Consider the following 19327-nt stretch of genomic DNA (forward strand, 5'->3'; position numbering starts at 1 on the left):
ATCCATAGGGAATAGGGAATAAAAAAATACTAAGATTGCTACTTAACCAAGTGAAGATAAATAATGATTATGTTGATGAAATGTAATGTAAACAAAAAAATAAAAACAAACAAGAATGAGAGGCACAAATAAGTGAGAGGAAAGACAATCTATAGATGTGGGGTACTAGGACAATGCTCCCCTAGGACTAATGTTTCAAGTGCAAGACCAACTATTATATCTCCTAATTGATGTTTAATGAGTCGTGTACATCCTTGAATACACGCATCAAAACCTAAGGTCAATCGTGACTAACTCTACACTATGCCCCAGCAGAGAAATCAAACAGTCTCAACACCTCACACTCGTAAAGTTGCAAGAACTTTTTAGGAATTCAAGGTGATAAACCCTATTCCTATGTGTAGATCTAACCCTTTGGTCAGGCGAAAGATCCCTAGTCACAATTAAGCCCCGTGTGCTAAAAGTCACTTCAATGCTTCACTGCTGCTTGTGCAACTAAGCCCCTAGCGGAGTTCATCCCTTATCCCTTCACTCTACTATGACTCGCAAAGAACTCCCTAGAATGTGGAGGTAGGATAAATCACATCGGAAGGGAAAGGGGACGCCTCGCCGCCTCGACTCACCTCTCGACCTCTCCAAGCTTGTCGTGTCTAACCATCATGGTGTGTCACTCATCCACAAAGGTTACCATGATGGTCTCTCAACCCTAGTGTCACTCTAAGGAAGAAATCATTCAACAATCATTCAAGATTAGAACTCAATTAGAGACATCAATTAAGGAAAGCATAATAAAAGGTCAATGAAACAAAAACATCCTAGGGTTTACAGAATCCAAGTACCCACTAGGGGGTTTAGCTCTCCATAGAGCAAGATGCAATCAATAATGCGATCAAAAGTAAAAACAAGTAATCCATAAGAAAACCCCCTCAATATTCATGTCGATGGTCTTATGGAGTAGCCTCTTCTCCAAAGGTCCCCTTGTCCGTCCTAGGCCACACCTCGCTAGATCGGTGCTGACGAAAACTCCCCCAATAACCTTCTTCCAAGAGAAGTGCAATGTCGAATGTGTAAGACCACTCCAAAGACTTGCCAAAAGCCTCTCTAAACCCTAGCCGACGGCCTCCCAAAATATGGAGAAAAGTTGGAGAGAAGGGTGAAAGATTACTTCAAAAATCGGGCTGAACCCCGGATTAAATAGGGCTGGAATCGGGCATCCACACGCCCCTATTGATTTTTCACACGAGCAGGTGAAATTTCCACACGGGCGAGGGGAATTTTCACACGCCCGTGTGGATTCTCTGGAAACCTGATTTTCGACCGATTGTGAATAGTAACTCCTACATTGTATTGCTACAATGATTTGCTACAGTGGCCTGCTACACTACTCCGCCAAAACACTCCTAATTCAACACTTTTCATCGAGGCAACATAAACGGGTACACATTTATGCCATAGATCGCAACTCTTCTTGAATCAAAGGCCTCATTGGTGAAAATCTTGCTATAAATGCACAAGTTGTGATACACAAATGTAACTGCTTTCGTGCTTCTCCAACTTATTGTAATAACTTGAATACGTGGAGGTTGGCACACATTCACATATCTTAGGGCCCTCTTGTGTATTCGCATTTGTTCTTTATAAGATTCCACCAAATAGTTCGTTCACGATCTATTTTTGGCTTCTTTTCTTAATACTTAGCTTCACAACCCTACATGCGCAAAAGAACACAAATACACATGTATTAGCGCTTAAACCTAATAAAAGTAATGCTCGTTGTAAGGAAATAACACTTCGTATTCTTGCCACACAAGCACTTATCACACAAGAATAAGCGATAAAATCTGAGAAAAGTAATGCTCGATGTAAGAAAAGAATACTTTGTATTACTTATACACAAGCACTTATCAATGTTGTGATTTACTTCTAGTGTATTTGATTTGATTTGTGGTTCAAGCTTTGTGTTCATTGATGGGTTGTTATTCTTGAGAACTCTGTGATCCAACTTCTAGTCTCAGTACTTGGTTGCGTGACCATCCCCCTTATATTTGACTCTCTTAGCTTGATGGGGATTCATATATGAATACGCTGTGACCATCGGGTATTTCATACCCCTCCAACCATTAGGGTTCGACATAGGTATTGAGTATCGCTCTAATTAGAGATTTTCCCTAGTTGTAATGTAATCATCGGAGGATTTGTCAAAAAGAGATTCTCGAGCCAATACTTGTTTGGGATTAGGGGTTATTGCTGTGACCATCGGAGTAACCTACTTCATGATGTTTTTTGGCCCAAAACCAATATTGCCTTTGTAATTCTAACATCCTTCTAGCTTCAAGAGTCCCGAGGGATCCTCACCTTTGGGCTTTTCTCTTTCATTGTTATTTACTTCCTTAATGTATATGTGGTGTGTCTTAGTCCAACTTATCTATAGTTATCTCTCTTGTTAGTTTTCTTATTTTGTTTTTAAGACAACCTTTGTTAGACTAAACAGTGCTATTTAGGGGAAAGTAATAGCAGCTCATGGGACTCCAGGGAATACAACCCTCTTGTGCTTGCACAAGAGTTATAACTTGATGACCCGTGCACTTGCAGATCCTAATCACTCACCTATGGTGAAAGATAGGAGCACAATTTAGATTAAAGCTGGTAAGTTGGAAATGAATGTGAAAAAGTTCATAATAATGGATATGTTAACTTAGAAAGGATAGCAAGGGCTACAGAATTAAATTGTCTCATGCTATGAATAATTTCATATTTCTATTGTTTCTTGTATTGTTTTAGTTTTTTCCTTTTGCCTTGTACTTGAAATGTAGGCTTCTAGATGGTGATGAAAATACACAAATGAAAATCTTTTATGATTATAGATTGGAAATCATTAGGACTCACCCAGGCTCCACCATAATCTTCTGATGTGACCAAGGTGTGTTTCAGTGCATGTATCTTTGCCTAGCTCCATTACGGATGCTTTTTTTTGGTAAGTTGTAGACATATCCTTCCACTAAATGGCTGTTTTTTGAAGGGTTTATATGGAGGGCACTCTTGCCAGCAGTTGCCAATGATGGAAATGATTGCATATACCCAGCTTGCATGGGCCATAGTTAATAAGGAAACCAAGGAAAATTGGCAGTGGTTCTTGTAGCTCTTTGCAAAAAGACTTGAAGACCACAAAAAAAGCTATCATTGGGAATTTATAAGTGAGTGATAAGCAAAAGGTACACTTTTCGGATAATGTTTTTCTTTCTTTTTAATGTTTTTTTCTATAATCCTTTCATGCCTTAAATTATCTCTAATTATAATTTTTGTTGGATGTAATCATGCAATCATGTTATCATTGTTTTGTTGGGATAATTTGTGGAATGTCCTATTCTATTAATCAACTATCATAATGTAGTTCTCCATTAGTCTGAATTAATTTCTGGCAAGCCCTAATTTTCCCATGCTTCATGCCCTAATGTCCTACATCAACTATCTTTGAACTATAATTATCTAATGTCCTGCATTAATTAAGTCAAGATGAATTTGGATTAATTCCCTAACGATGCAAGTCTTTAATGTCCCGGATGTAATTAATTCTCTAATGGCTTAATTATCTTATGATGCCATTCTCTAATGTCTTGAATTGAACCCCACATGCTTTAATTCTCTTATGGTGCAATTTATTAATGTCCTGCATTAATTTTTTTAGATACATTAATTCTGTAATGAATCAAAACTATAAATTTATGACTTTTTGGTTTGTTCATTGTGTTTTTTTTTCCTTTTCCCTGATCATTGTATATGGTAGTTGTGTGTTAATTAATTTGATTACTTTAGGGGTTAATTCTAGCAATAGAGGAGTTGTTTCCCCAACAGTCAACATAGATACTTGTACAAGACATATACACACTAATTTTTAGAAAGAACTTTTAGACAATACAAGAAAAATTGACCTTTTGCAACTAACTATTCACTACGACTCCAAACAACCCTTGCAAAATGTATTTTTAGCTACCAAAAACTATAAGTTTTTGCAATGACAATCAACATCATTGCAAAACCTTTAAGCATTTGAGACCACCACTTCTTTTGTTGCACATACTATAAAATTGTGAGATCATTTGTCATACTAGTCACAAACAGTGGCGGAAGCAGCATCATTATTAATGGGGTGCTCGCTTCATTTAAAAAAAATATATATTAATTTGAATTTAAGATTATAATAATTCATATTTTAAAAATATAAAATATACATATGTTTACAAGTACAAATTAAGTTGGGTTGCATTGTGTAGTTTTTCATATAAATTTTTATAATAATTTTTCATATAATTTTTCAAGGCAAAAATGAAGGGATCTTTTAAAATTTTATTTTTTTTGTAATATTTTATAATTCAAAATAATAATTGGATGGTCTTGTGATATTTTGTTTATAACATTTTTCAATTGATATCGATAATTGTTTAAAAAATAGTAATTTTTAGATGACCTTCAGATTGCAAAATTTATTTTTATACATTTGTAACTTAATATTTGAAAGTAATAAAATAATGATGGAATATAAAAGTTGAATAAAAATATTTTACAAATAGATTAAAAAACAAATTAAGCATCACTATGCTTGCAATTTAAAAATTTATAATTCCAATGTAGCTAATTTTATGATTGTTTTGGTTTGGTTTGGTTTGGTTTGTTTTTTCATTTTTATTTTTTGAAAAAATAGCTTATGAAACTAATTAAGTTTGAAGATTGAATATCAAATAGATATTTATAGAATATCTAAAATAAAATATTAAATTTAATTAGTTAACTTTAACTATTTTTATTTATTATAATTATTTATTATTTAGAAATTAATATATTTTAAAGACTACAATTAAAAAAATATATAATACAATAAATCAGACTTTTTACTAAATTTCTAAAGATTTTTATAATAAAACCATTAAATTAATCTTAAAAATGTTCACTATTTTTTTCAAATAGACTATTAAATAAAAATAGAATTTTTATTTTTGTAAAAAAAGTAGTCTGGACATAAAATAGAGATGATGAAGAATTACAGTGAAATACAAAAGATTTTTAATTTTTAATTTTTAATTTCAAAAAGGCAGTTGAAATGATTTAGCGTTTATTAAAAAAATGATTTAGTATTGATTTATTTTATTAAATTTAAAAAACTGTATATGTTAATTGATTATAATTAAAATATTATAATTATAATGATGAGGGTTTAAAATTAATGAGGTGGCATTAAGAGATAGGTGATTTGGTTGAAATATTGCATTTCCATTGGCTGATTAAAATAATAATAATGATAATAATAATGGCGATGAGGGTTTTGAATAATTTAGATTTAATCTACAATTAAAACATTTGTCTTAAATAATATAAATTAATCATAGAAACTTAAAAATTTAAAATTTGTATTTGGTTTTATTCTTTAAAAATTATGAAAATATTTTAAAAATAGAACAAAAACACAATAATACAATACAATGTAAGAAAATTTTCTTCTTTTGGGTTGTATAATATTTTTTAAATTAAAAAATCTTTTCTTTATAGTATTTGAAAGATACTATAGAAACTTTTAGATTTTAAGGGTGAATTTATAAAATTCTATTAAACAGTTAATATTTTTTAACTTGAGAAAGAAAACATCTTTGGCTTCTATCCCTAACCTCCTTTCCGGTCCCAATCTCACCAACCACCATCTTCTCCGGTTCTTCTTCGGGCCACGCTGTTCATCCTTCTTCAGTCTGCTGCAACCCTCCTTGCTTCTCTGTTCCGCCACGCCATTTCTTTTGGCTTCTTTGGTCCGCCACCGTTCGTCTATCACCGGTCCTCCGCCGTTCACCCTTCTCGGGTCTGCTGCCTCACTTCTTCGTCAATCTTCGGTAAGCTGCACTCCTTCATCTACCTCACTCTTTCTTTCTCTCTCTTTCTCTGTCTCTGTTGCTCTCTGTGTCTTTGACTTTGGTGCGTGGTTTAGAAAAATTTTGAGTTTTGGATTGATTTTGATTCTGCGGTTGTGTTGGTTTTGTATTTATATAAATGTCATTCAATGTGAACTTTTCAATGTGTTGGATTTTGGCCCAATTGAAGACTACTTCCTCTATTATCTGTGTTTTCCTTCTCTATCACTTGCGCTATATCTATGTGAAATTAATGTGAATAATTTAAATGATTGCTAGATGTGATCATGGATAAAGAGATTTTGACTTCTACACAGATGTTTAATCCAAGGGATAATCTTGAAGTTGGGCTGAATGGCAAACAAATTTCTTATTGAATCAGCTTTTATAGGGAATAGGAGTTTGGGGAGATTTAGGATTTTTATTATTCTATATATTGCAGGAGGTGGCTTGTGTTTTTCCATGAAAAGTGTCTGAGAGAGTCAGATAACAAATTATACTATTAGTTGGTATGACTCTTGTACTCTCATTATCTTATTATTTCATGTATTCTTTGATGCGCCATGGGTTTCTTTTTATTTAGGTTCTCCATTGTTATTGTGCAACTTGCTTTATTACCAATGTCTTTTTATTGTTTGGTATTTTATTATCATCATCTGTTTGGATCTCGGTAGGTGCGGTTACAGTTGTAAGGGATTTCATCTATACAAGTACTTGTCCTTTCCCTGAAGAAGTGGTTCTGCCAAATTTATATTAAGAAATTTATATTAAGTTGAATCTTATTCAAAGTTAATTGATATATATATATATATATATATATATATGTATCTTATTTTGAGTGTTTTATCTATAGTTTTAATTTGAGCAAGATTTGATTTGGTTCTTTTAGTTTTAGTGAGATTTTATTTATGTGGTCTATATAAAACGAAAATGTGAGATATCAACCATCAATCATTAGGATTTGGAAGGAAACATATTAAGTTGTATTAATAGTAAATCCCATTTATAAGATTTAGATGTTGTTGCATCTTTGGACTGAAATAAAAAAAATTTATTATGACATATAACAATCATTTTCCCACGTTCTATGTTTTATCAATTAACCAAGAGCAGACTCTTTTCTACCTTTTTTTAAGTAATTAAATTAATTTGTTATTCTTTGTGACTTTGCAAGGATGAGTGAAATAGGCCTCTTTTTTAGCTCCATATTAGATGTTAAATTGTCTTTTTATTGTTTGGTATTTTATTATCATCATCTGTTTGGATCTCGGTAGGTGCGGTTACAGTTATAAGGGATTTCATCTATACAAGTACTTGTCCCTTCCCTGAAGAAGTGAAGAAGTGGTTCTGCCAAATTTATATTATGTTGAATCTTATTCAAAGCCAATTGATATATATATATATATATATGTATCTTATTTTGAGTGTTTTATCTATAGTTTTAATTTGAGCAGGATTTGATTTGGTTCTTTTAGTTTTAGTGAGATTTTATTTATGTGGTCTATATAAAACGAAAATGTGAGATATCGACCATCAATCATTAGGATTTGGAAGGAAACATATTAAGTTGTATTAATAGTAAATCCCATTTATAAGATTTAGATGTTGTTGCATCTTTGGACTGAAATAAAAAAAATTTATTATCACATATAACATCATTTTCCAACGTTTCTACGTTTTATCAATTAACCGAGCAGACTCTTTTCTACTTTTTTTTAAGTAAATAAATTAATTTGTTATTCTTTGTGACTTTGCAAGGATGAGTGAAATAGGCCTCTTTTTTTCGACTCCATATTAGATGCTAAATTGTCTCTTGGAAGCTAAATTTTTGTTGTATTTAGTAATTGTTTAGAGTAGGATTATATCTTAATGTCTTTATTAATTTGTTGTATTTATAAAAAAAAATATTAAAGATAATGAAAAATATAAAAAAATATAAAAAAATATAAAAAAATAAAAAAATTTAAAAATATATTAAAAAATATATTAAAAAACGATGAAAAGGTGGGCGGAAGGGGGAGGGCCGGAGCCATATATATATCTTGTTTGTTTTAGCCAGTGTGGTGCCATGTTATTATCAGCCAAAATTCCTATTTATAAATACCATGCTATGGTTTTAGTGACATCAAGCGTGAATGAAATTGTATTAGCAATAGTAGCAGTTGATGTAAAAATACAACGCTAGTAAATATGGTTTTGCTAGTATTTGATAAGTGCTTGTGTGTTAAAAATGCGAGATGTTCTTTCCTTACGATGAGCATTACTTTTATCAAGTTGTGTATTTGTGTTTTTTTGCGCATATAGAGTTGTGAAGCTAAGTATTAAGAAAAGAACACAAAAGTAGATCGTGAACGCACTATTTGGTGGAATCTTGGAAGAAACAAACGTGAAGACACAAGTGGGGCTCTAAGATACGTGAATGTGTGCCAACCTCCATGTATTTAAGCCATTACAATGAGTTAGAGGGGCACAAAAGGCAGATCACATTTGCGTATCCCGACTTGTGCATTGATAGGAAGATCTTCACCAATGAGGCATTTGATTGAAGAAGAGTTGTGATCTATGGCATAAACATGTGCCCGTTTATGTTGCTTCAATGGAAAGTGTGGGATTACGAGTGTTTTGCCGGAGTATTGTAGAAGGCAATCGTAGCAAATCACTTTAGCAAAATCACCGTAGCAAAAACACTTTAGCGCTATCGCTCACACCGGCCAAAAAAATCAAGTTTCCAGAGAATCCACACGGGAGTGTGGAAATTCCCAAAGCTCGTGTGGAAATTCCATAAGCCCATGTGGAAAATCCACATGGGCGCATGGATGCCCGATTCTAGCCCTATTTAAGCCGCGATTCAGCCCGATTTTTGAGGAATCTTTCACCCTTCTCTCACACTTTTCTCCATCTTTTGAGAGGCCGTCGGCTAGAGTTTTGAGAGACTTTGGCAAGTCTTTGGAGTGGTTATAGAGATTCGACACTGTGTTTCTCTTGGAAGAAGGTTATTGGGGGAGCTTTCGTTAGCACTGATCCGGCGAGGTGTGCCCTTGGACGGACAAGGGGACCTTTGGAGAAGACGAGGCTACTCCATAAGACCATCGACAAGACTACCAAGGGGGTTTTCCTATGGATTACTTGTTTTTACTTTCGATTTCATTATTGATTGTATCTTGCTCCATGGAGAGCTAACCCCCTAGTGGGTTCTTAGATTTTGTAAACCCTAGGATGTTAATGTTTCTTTCACCTTTTATTATGCCTTCCTTAATTAATGTTTTTAATAGAGTTTCAATCTTGAATGCTTGTTGAATGATTTCTCCGTTAGAGTGAACTAGGGTTGAGAGTTCATCTTAGTAACCTTTATGGATGGGTGACATGCCATGAGGGTTAGACAAAGCTAGATTGGAGAGGATTGAGAGGGTGATTTTAGAGGTAGCGGAGCATCCCCTTTCTCCACCGGTGTGATTTATCCTACCTCCATTTCCTAGAGTTCTGCTGGGCTTAGTTGCGTGAGCAACAGAGTGAAGAGTTGAAGTGACTAGGGTCTTTCGTCTGGACCAAAGGGTTAGATATACACATAGGAATAGGGTTTATCACTTGGAATCCCTAGAACTCCACGCAACTTTGCACAGTGTGAGGTTTTGAGACTGAGCAATTTCTCCGCCAGGACATAGTATAGAGTTAGTCACGGTTGACCTTAGGTTTGGGATCGTGTGCTTTAGGATTTCCACGACTCATTAAGCATTAGTTAGGAAGCATAATAGTAGATCTTGTACTTGAAACATTAGTCCTAGCGTGAGCACTGTCCGAGTACCCCACTTCTATCGATTATCTTTTCTCTCACTTACTTGGGCCTCTCGTCCTTGTTTCTTTTCTTTCTATTTACATTACACTTTATCAACACAATAATTATTCATCTTCGCTTGGTTAAGTAGCAATTTTAGTATTTTTTTTCCCTACTCCCTGTGGATAAGATACCCCACTCACTTGGGATTTATTACTTCGACAAACCTGTGCACTTGCGGTTACACGCAAGGGGCATCCTCATGTTTTTGGCGCTGTTGTTGGGGAGTAGGCATTTAGAGATACTTTTCATTTTGCTATCTTAGTCATTCATTATTCATTCTACTTCACATCTTCTTATTCCATCATCATTCTGATTTATTTTTCTTTATTTTTGGTGCGACTCCAGAGTTATGATTCGAGGGAACCATTCGATATTAATTGAAGGTGATCCCGAACTTGAATGTACACTCAGAAGAAAAGGTAATGAACCTATGCAAGAACCATCAAATCTAGCTGAAGTGGAAGTTCAAGGGTCTAACAACATCATAGAACAAAATGAATAATAGAGAACACTTTTCCGATTACACTAGATCGTCAAGATTGGGGACACAATCTAGCATTATGCAGCTCCCAATTACAACATCGAACTTTGAGATAAAGCCAGCATTCATCCAAATGATACAGCAGTCGGCTCAGTTTAATTGTTTGGCCGATGAGGATCCAAATAACCATTTGAAAGCTTCTTCGAAGTTTTGTGACATATTGAAGATTAGCCTTGTTACAGATGATGCTATAAGATTGAGGGCTTTCCCATTCTCTCTAAAAGGAAGAGCAAAGCAGTGGCAACATTCTTTACCACGAGCATCCATCACGACATGGAATGAAATGGTCGAAGCTTTTCTTGCAAGGTACTTCCCTCTTGGAAATCGGCAAAGCTTCATAATGAAATATCATCGTTTGTTCAGATGGAGCTTGAATCCTTTGTTTGAGACATGGGAGTGATTCAATGACCTCTTACGGAAGTTTCCACAGCATGGTTTCCCCAAATGGATGATCATTCAGACTTTTTAAAAGCAGGTTGAATCCAAGTACAAGACAACTTCTAGATGCCGCCGCTGGAGGTACAATGGGGAACAAGACCCCTAAAGAAGCCTGATAGTTAGTAGGGGAAATGGCCATGAATAACTACCAATGGAATGTAATGGAAAAAAGGAAAGTGGCTGAACTCCATGAAATTGTTGCGGTTACATCCTTAGCACCCCAAGTAGAGGCATTGAGAAAAAAATTGGATACATTTACTTCACCGTGGGTGCCCATGATAACGAGTTGTGATGGTTGCGGGGGTTGACATATGCCATCTGATTGTCCTATTTCAGTTGCTACTTCAGTACCGACTAAACATGTAGACTTTGTCGGCAATTCGGGAAGGGTACAAGGTAATCCTTATAGCAACATCCAACAACCAAGGGTGGAGGAACCACCCCAATTTTTCATAGAGCAACCAAGGGCAACACAAGGCGATAGACACACCAGGTTTTCAACAATAACAAGCTCCGAACATGGGGAATAGAGTTTCAGGCTTGGAAACCCGGATGACCAACTTAGAGAAAGCCTTGACTAGATTTGTGCAATAATCGGATACACGGTTACAATTGGTTGAGTCTACACTTCACAACCATACTGCTAAATTTCACAATCTAGAAAATCAAGTGGGGCAAATCATGAAGTCTCTATCGGAGTGAGCACAAGGAAGCTTACAGAGTAATACCGAGACTAATCCGAGAGAACATGTGAAGGCGATCACTTTGAAAAGTGGTCGTGAGGTTGAGGGTAGGCTTCCATGTGAGAAGACCAATGTTGAAGCACCCGTGGTCATGGAGGTTGAGGAGAGAGCTAACCAAGAGAAGGAGGTGGCACCCTCACCCTACAAGCCAAGAATCTCGTATCCTTCAAGATTGAAGAACGACCAAAATGATGAGCAATACAAGAAGTTCTTGGGTTTATTCAAGCAATTGCACATCAACATTCCTTTTGTGGAGGCGTTGTCTCCAATGCCTCGGCATGCCAAGTTCTTGAAAGATTTTTAACCAACAAGAAGAAGTTAGAGGAGAGTGCATTGGTGATCTTAGATGCCTCTTGTTTGGTGGTGTTGCAAAAGAATATGCCAAACAAGAAGAAAGACCCCGGAAGCTTTTTAATTCCATGTAACATTGGCAATTTGGGTGAAGAGATGGCATTGGAGGATTTGGGGGCTAGTATCAACGTCATGCCATACTCGTTCTTTCAAAAGCTAGGCTTGGGACAGCCTAGGCCCACTCGGATGACATTGCATTTGCCAAACAGAACAGTGAGACATCCAAGGGGCATCATTGAAGACGTACTTGTCAAGGTGGACAAGTACATATTTCCTATAGAATTCTTAGTGTTGGATGTCGATGATGATGTAGATGTTCCTTTGATACTTAGGGAGGCCATTCTTGAGCACTTCCAAGGCACTTATCGACATGGACGGCAGGGGAGTCGACACTGAGGGTTGGAGATGACAAGCTCACATGCCGCCTTGCCGAAGCCATGCGACATTCTATCAACTTTGATAATACTCTTTATTTTCTTGACACTACCGATGAACTAGTCAATGAATATGTGCAGGAAATGTTGAATCCGGACCTGCACGAGGGGTTGCTAGACCAAGAAATGGAGAACAAAGAGGTGATGATGCTTGGTCTAGAGAAGAAAGTACCATCTACTTCGAGGATCATTAAGAAGATGCTGCGGAAGATGAAGTGAGCGAGGAGACGGCACTAGAAATGCCCCAAGGCTGTTAGGGATGCGTAAGAACTGAACAAGGGTAACAAACCCTTAAGTGGTAACAAGCTTGACAACTCTCCCTCTACCTTTAAAAGGCTATGTTCATCATGCTTCCAAGTCTTTGGTAAGAGGGGAACCTTCATCTATGAGCCCCCATAAGGTAAGACAAGGTACATCAAGCTAAGTGACGTTAAACAAGCGCTTCTTGGGAAGCAACCAAAGCTTTTACTGTTTTCCAAGTTTTTAGTTTAGTGTTTGCGTGAATAAGGCGTTAAGTGTTGGTGTCAAGATTTTTAGATATTATTGTTATGAATTTGTCACAGATATTTTGGTGTTATCATGCGCTTAAATGTTTATGGCGAAGTTGTTGGTCGTTTGAGCGAGTTTTTTCGTATTTTTCCCTAGTATATTTTGCATGCTAAGGTAGGCTTTGAGTGTATTGATATGATTAGGAATTTTCTGTAGAGCCTGCAGAGTTTTCTAAGGAATCCAGAGAAAACGCACGGCCGTGTGGAAAATTTCCATACGACCGTGTGTCTCTACTGCGAGCTCATCCAAAGAGGACACAGGGGCGTGGACTCGTCCCTGTGAAGGATCTTGTGATGGTCCACGCTCGTGGGTAATTTCCACATGGGCGTTTGTCATCCTAAAGTGTCTTAGAGATTTTTCCCGAGAAGACATAGGGGCATGGACTCGCCCCTGTGGATGACCCTGTGGCAAACACACGGGCGTGGGTAATTTTCGTACACCCATGTGGATCTCTGCAGAAGAGCTCTTTTCCATCCCAAGAATATACATGAGCTTGTGAGTGCCCCTGTGAGGTGGTCCTGTGAAAGTCTACGCCCGTGTGGAATTTCTGCACGGCCGTGCGAACCACTTAGAGATTTTGTCAGATGGATAGAAAAGCCACAGGGGCGTGTGTCTGCCCCTGTGGATCGGCCACACGGGCATGGGTAATTTCCATACAGCCGTGTGGTTTACATATAGAAGCATTGAGTGTTCTCTTTAGAGCACACAGGGGTGTGTATCTGCCCTGTGGGTCTCTCTTGTGGAGTCACACGGCCATAGGTAATTTCCACACGCCCGTGTTAATATACAGAAACGCAAGAGCCGTGTTTTTCTTTTAAAATCCTATCGTTCTTCTTCATTCCCACACTCCCAGATACTTAGGTAACATTCCTAACCCTTCTCTCGGCCTCGAACTATTAAATTAGGGAGGTTTACTCGAGTATTCTAGCCGAATTCAAAGTTTTTAATTTCCTCTTGTCGGTAACCCTTACTTCTCTCTTTTCTTCATCATATTTGATTTTATACAATTAGAATGGTAAATATTGCTTTTTTTCTATAATTAGATGGTTATCGTATTATTAGAAAGAGTTTACAAATGATTCTAAGATTTATTTTTGGAGTTTAGTGTGCGTCCGTGCGGTTCTCACGCCCCGTGGATCCACACGGGCGTGTGGAATTTCCACATGACCATGTGGACTTCTACAACACTAATCTTGTGAGCCAATTTGATCGATTTCTTTTTAATTCTTGTAGATTTGGTACCTAGGATGAAGATCGCGGCCGACAAACATCCCAGAGAGCAGTCCCCATAGACAGCGCATATAGTTCACTATTTCCCAGGACCAGGCTCGGTTTGAGCAATTGTCGAGGTGTATGTTTGGACAGACTCATTTCCTAGATATGAGTATATTGTGAGATATACAGGAGGGAGGTGAGTTGGCAGATGAGGTAGACAATCTCATCTCTGTGGGAGGTTGGAGACAGTTACTGACAATTAGAGAGCCTGCCATCCGTGCGCTTACCCTCGAGGTGCTATCATCATTTGAGTTTGACTGTTCTTATGATAGATTCAGTAGTGTCAATGCTATACAGTTTAGAGCATTGGGGGATCACTATAGCATGAGCGTGACAAATTTTTTGACCCAGTTGGGATTGTATATGGGGTTTTCACAGGTACTGAGGAGTATGCTCAGTTGCCAACAGATTATCCTGCCACCTTGGCCCCGTAGAGAGCGTATAGAGTGTTATGCAATCAGGGCTAGTATGAGCCAAGGTGGTCTAAGGAACTTGCCTTTCTCGACCTAAAAATCCATACTTGCATGCCATTATGAGCAGGTCGATGAACAACCGAGGTGACAATACCGGTGTCCTGAGCCGACAGGAGCTTCTATATCTCTATTTGATAGTTCAGAGCACACCGATCCCTCTAGGACACATTGTAGCCGAGTACATGAGGTATCAGGGGTAATACACTAGGACAGGAGCGCTTTTCTCAGGCCCACACATCACGAGACTCATCTTGGGGATGGGTCTATAGGACATGATTCGGGGGCCGAGAAGGCGATTGTACCTGCCCCTCCCCCCACCCAAGTATTGAGGCAGTGAGATTGATCGGATTAGTGTGCAGACATAGTCCTAGGGTGTATATATTGGTTACACCTACCCCAGATGTAGTAGAGGGAGGATATGATACTACAGAGGATCCTTAGCCAACCCTTGAGCCTCATCCTATGCTGATGGATTCAGATGTGCCTCCCCCAGCACAGGAGCCACCTCCAGTGCGCATTTTCTCTCCACCTCGAGCCCATGATCATTTTGAAAGGCTTGAGAGTGCTGTGGGGATACTCCAGAGTCATTTGATAGAGGTTCATACACTACACACCACGAACCACGCGCAGGTGATGTCCCGTCTTGCCATTCTATAGCAGTTATTAGAGCGAGATAAGACGTCACCATTCCTTATCGACACTGGGACTCCTTTCAAAGCATCTCCGAGACCACCAAGTAGATTCACCGACACCAGTGATTTAGCTGCATGCATTGTGCCGATCACAGAGGACACCGACACTTGATGCGTCTTTGCTTTTACTTTGTGTTTATATTTTTTTCATCTTTCAGTTTCAGTACTATATTTTGGACTTGTATACTCAGAAAGGATCTTCCTTTTGAGTTTATCTTTTATTTTTGTCTCGAGTTGTATTTCGTTGCTTTATCTTTATGTACTCGAGTTGCTTTGTTTTTATTAAGCTTCACTGATCCCCCTTGTGTATATTTGCAGATTGTCTTGTCAGTATGGGAATTGAGAACTAGTCATGGACACGGCCAATGTGGGTTGTGTGTGCTTTACAACCCGTTAAAACTGCACTGCCAAGGATTTAGCTCCATCAAACGCAACACTAGGAGTTAGGCAAGTATTGTTTCAATTGCCACTCCCACATATTTTCTTAATTGCTATACTTTCTATTGTGCTTGCATGTGTACATTGAGGGCAATGTACATCTTAAGCGTGGGGTCGAGTTCACTTTGCACATGTCTTTTACACAAGTTTTGATTGACATACATACTCACATAGCCAATGGTGGTTCACCTTAGTTGTAATGTTGGTATTCTTGAGCTTAGGAGAAGTTTTAACAATGAATGTTCTCATGCTCTATTTTTTACTTGAATTTCTAGGAATTTTTTCCCGATTAATATTTGTGCACCACTCAATCATGAAACTCTTTTGGAAACTCATGTTTGATGTTTAAGGGTCTAATTAGTTTTGTTTCTTGTTCTATTTTGCTGTAAAAAAAGGAAAACAAAAAGAAAGAAAAAAATAGATTGTTTAGTCGTGCATTGGGGGTCGAAAGAGTTACCACCTATGAAGTATGAAGCTACTCTCATAAATCAGATATTAGTTATGCCCTATTGAGAGAAAGAACTATCTTCTGCGATGAGTGAAAGCTACCACCCCTATGGAAAGAGCTACCAAAAGAACACAAAAGTAGATCGTGAACGCACTATTTGGTGGAATCTTGGAAGAAACAAACGCGAAGACATAAGTGGGGCTCTAAGATACGTGAATGTGTGCCAACCTTTATGTATTCAAGCCATTACAATGAGTTGGAGGGGCACAAAGATGGTTACATTTGCATATCCCGACTTGTGCATTTATAGGAAGATCTTCACCAATGAGGCCTTTGATTGAATAAGAGTTGCGATCTATGGCATAAATGTGTGCCCGTTTATGTTGGGAGTGTTTTTGGCTTCGTACTGTAGCAAACACTGTAGCAATACACTATAGCAGTTACTGCTCACAGGTGGCCGAAAATCAGGTTTCCAGAGAATCCACACGGTAGTGTGGAAATTCCTGATTCCACAGCGGCATGTGGATGGCCGATTCCAGCAATATTTAAGCGCGATTCAGCTCGATTTTAAGGAATCTTTCACCTTTCTCTCCAACTGTTTCTTCATCTTTTGAGAGGCCGTCTACTAGGGTTTTCAGAGCCTTTGGCAAGTCTTTGGAGTGGTTCTATGGATTCCACACTGCGCTTCACCTGGAAGAAGTTTATCGGGGAGGCTTTTATCGGCATCGATCCGGAGAGGTGTGTCCTAGGCCGAATAAGGGGACTTTTGGAGAAGACGAGGCTACTCCACTAGACCATCGACATAACTACCGAGGGGGTTTTCCTATGGATTACTTGTTTTTACTTTAGATTTCATTATTAATTGTATCTTGCTCCATGGAGAGCTAAACCCCCTAGTGGGTACTTGGATTTTGTAAACCCTAAGATGTTAATGTTTATTTGACCTTTTATTATGCCTTCCTTAATTGATGTTTTTAATTGAGTTTCAATGTTGAATGCTTGTTGAATGATTTCTCCCTTAGAGTGACACTAGGGTTAAGAGTTCTTCTTGGTAACCTTTGTGGATGGGTGGCACACCATGAGGGTTAGACAAGCCAGATTGGAGAGGGTTGAGAGAGTGAGTCGAGTGGTAGCGGAGCATCCCCTTTCCCCTCTGGTGTGATTTATCCTACCTCCACATTCCAAGAGTTCTTTGCGGTCACAATAGAGTGAAGGGTTAAGGGATGAACTCTGCTGAGGCTTAGTTGCTCGAGCAACAGAGTGAAGCGTTGAAGTGACTTTAATATCTGAGGCTTAATTATGACTTAGGGTATTTCGCCTCGACCAAAGGGTTAGATCTACATATAGGTATAGGGTTTATCACTTGGAATCCCTAGAACTCCATGCAACTTTGCACAATGTGAGGTTTTATGACTGAGTGATTTCTCCGCCGGGACATTGTATAGAGTTAGTCACTGTTGACCTTAGGTTTGGGATCGTGTGCTTTAGGGTTTCCACAACTCATTAAGCATTAATTAGGAAGCATAATAGTAGGTCTTGCGCTTAAAACATTAGTCTTAGGATGACCACTATCCGAGTACCCCACTTCTATCGATTACCTTTCCTTTCACTTACTTGGGCCTCTCGTTCTTGTTTCTTTTGTTTCTACTTACATTACACTTTATCAACACAATAATTATTCATCTTCACTTGGTTAAGTAGCAATTTTAGTATTTTTATTCCCTATTCCCTGTGGATACGATACCCCACTCACTTGGGATTTATTACTTCGACAAGCCATTGTACTTGCAGGTCACACGCAAGGGGCGTTGTTAGTATCATATTAGTTGTGGCAGCAAGTAACAAGCAATAACATTAGTAAAAGAGCCGAGAGTGATGATTATAGTATCCTATGATACAACGGCACTAGGATCAGCGTATAAATAACTATGGTTTGATAACTACAGTTAATAAATTAATTTGTATTTTTTTATATTTATGATCAATGTGACTCAATATATAAATAGGCCTTTTGTTTAATTAAATCTTGAGAAAGAGTGATTTTTAGATACCCTCAAATTAATTCATCATAGAATGAGTGGAATATATTATTTGGATTTTAGCATAAGAGTAATTTAATTTGAAAGTAAATTAAGAAATGAGAAGCAAAAAAATATGGAGCCACATCCGGAATTATATATATATATATATATAAAGTAAACCAACATTGTTTACCATTGATTTTAACCATAAGACAATCACTTACACTTTTTTATGGAAACATGCTGGTAAATACTAGTTTTGCTAAAAGATAGCAACAAGTTCCATCTTTTACAAAGGTAAGATAATGTTATAGCTATGATCAGTTACATGTTCCCATCATATTGTTCAAGATTTGTTGGTTCTGGATCAATATGATTAATTTCGATATTTATAACCAATCGTTCTTTACAAATTATTTTTTAAGTATTAATTATAGCTAAATATAAATTGGTTATTGACAAGGTCCCCTTGCGTATATCCCACAAGTGCACAAGTTTGTCGAAGTAATAATCCCTGGTGAGCGGGTATCGAATCCACAGGGAGTAGGGAATAAAAATACTTAATTCGATTCTTAGCTATGTGAATGATCAATGATAATGAGTGTGATAATGATTCAATTTTCAACAATAAAAGCAACAAGAAAGGGAGCAAAAGTAAAGAAGGGGGTAAGGCAACCGATAAAGATGGGGTACCCGGATAATGCTCCACCTAGGATAATTGTTTCATGTGCAAGAACCCTCTATTATGCTTCCTAATCAATGCAATGGCGAGTCGTGGAAATCCTTAATTACATAGTCCCAAATCTAAGGTCAACTATGCCTAACTCTATACATGTCCCGGAGGAAAAATCGAACAATCTCAACACCTCGCACTCGCATAGAGTTGCAATGAGCTCTAGGGATTCCAAGTGATAAATCTCTTCCTAATAATAGACCTAACCCTTTGGTCCAGGTGGAAGGTCCCTAACCACAATTAAGGCCTAGATACTAAGATCACCTCAACGTTTCACTCCGTTGCATGCGCAACTAAGCCCCAGCGGAAGTTCATCCCATAGACCATTCACTCTATTATAGCCGCAAAGAACTCGAGGAATGGAGGTAGAATCTATCACACCGGAGGGGAAAGTGGATGCTCCTGTACCTCTCGACTCACCCTCTCAACCCTCTCCAACCTAGCTTTGTCTAACGCTCATTGTGG

General features: G+C 37.7%; 1 non-coding gene and 1 pseudogene across 1 annotated transcript; both read right to left on the reverse strand.

The window, feature by feature from the left end:
• The window catches only part of LOC120268509, a 73490-nt pseudogene that overhangs the window by 31376 nt on the left and 22787 nt on the right, over positions 1-19327 (reverse strand).
• Positions 10598-10705, reverse strand: LOC120269796. The gene has a single exon (XR_005539431.1). It is a non-coding gene; the product is annotated as a small nucleolar RNA R71 (small nucleolar RNA).

The sequence above is a fragment of the Dioscorea cayenensis genome, chromosome 9 (genome assembly GCF_009730915.1).
Source record: "Dioscorea cayenensis subsp. rotundata cultivar TDr96_F1 chromosome 9, TDr96_F1_v2_PseudoChromosome.rev07_lg8_w22 25.fasta, whole genome shotgun sequence".
Classification (NCBI taxonomy): Eukaryota; Viridiplantae; Streptophyta; class Magnoliopsida; order Dioscoreales; family Dioscoreaceae; genus Dioscorea; species Dioscorea cayenensis.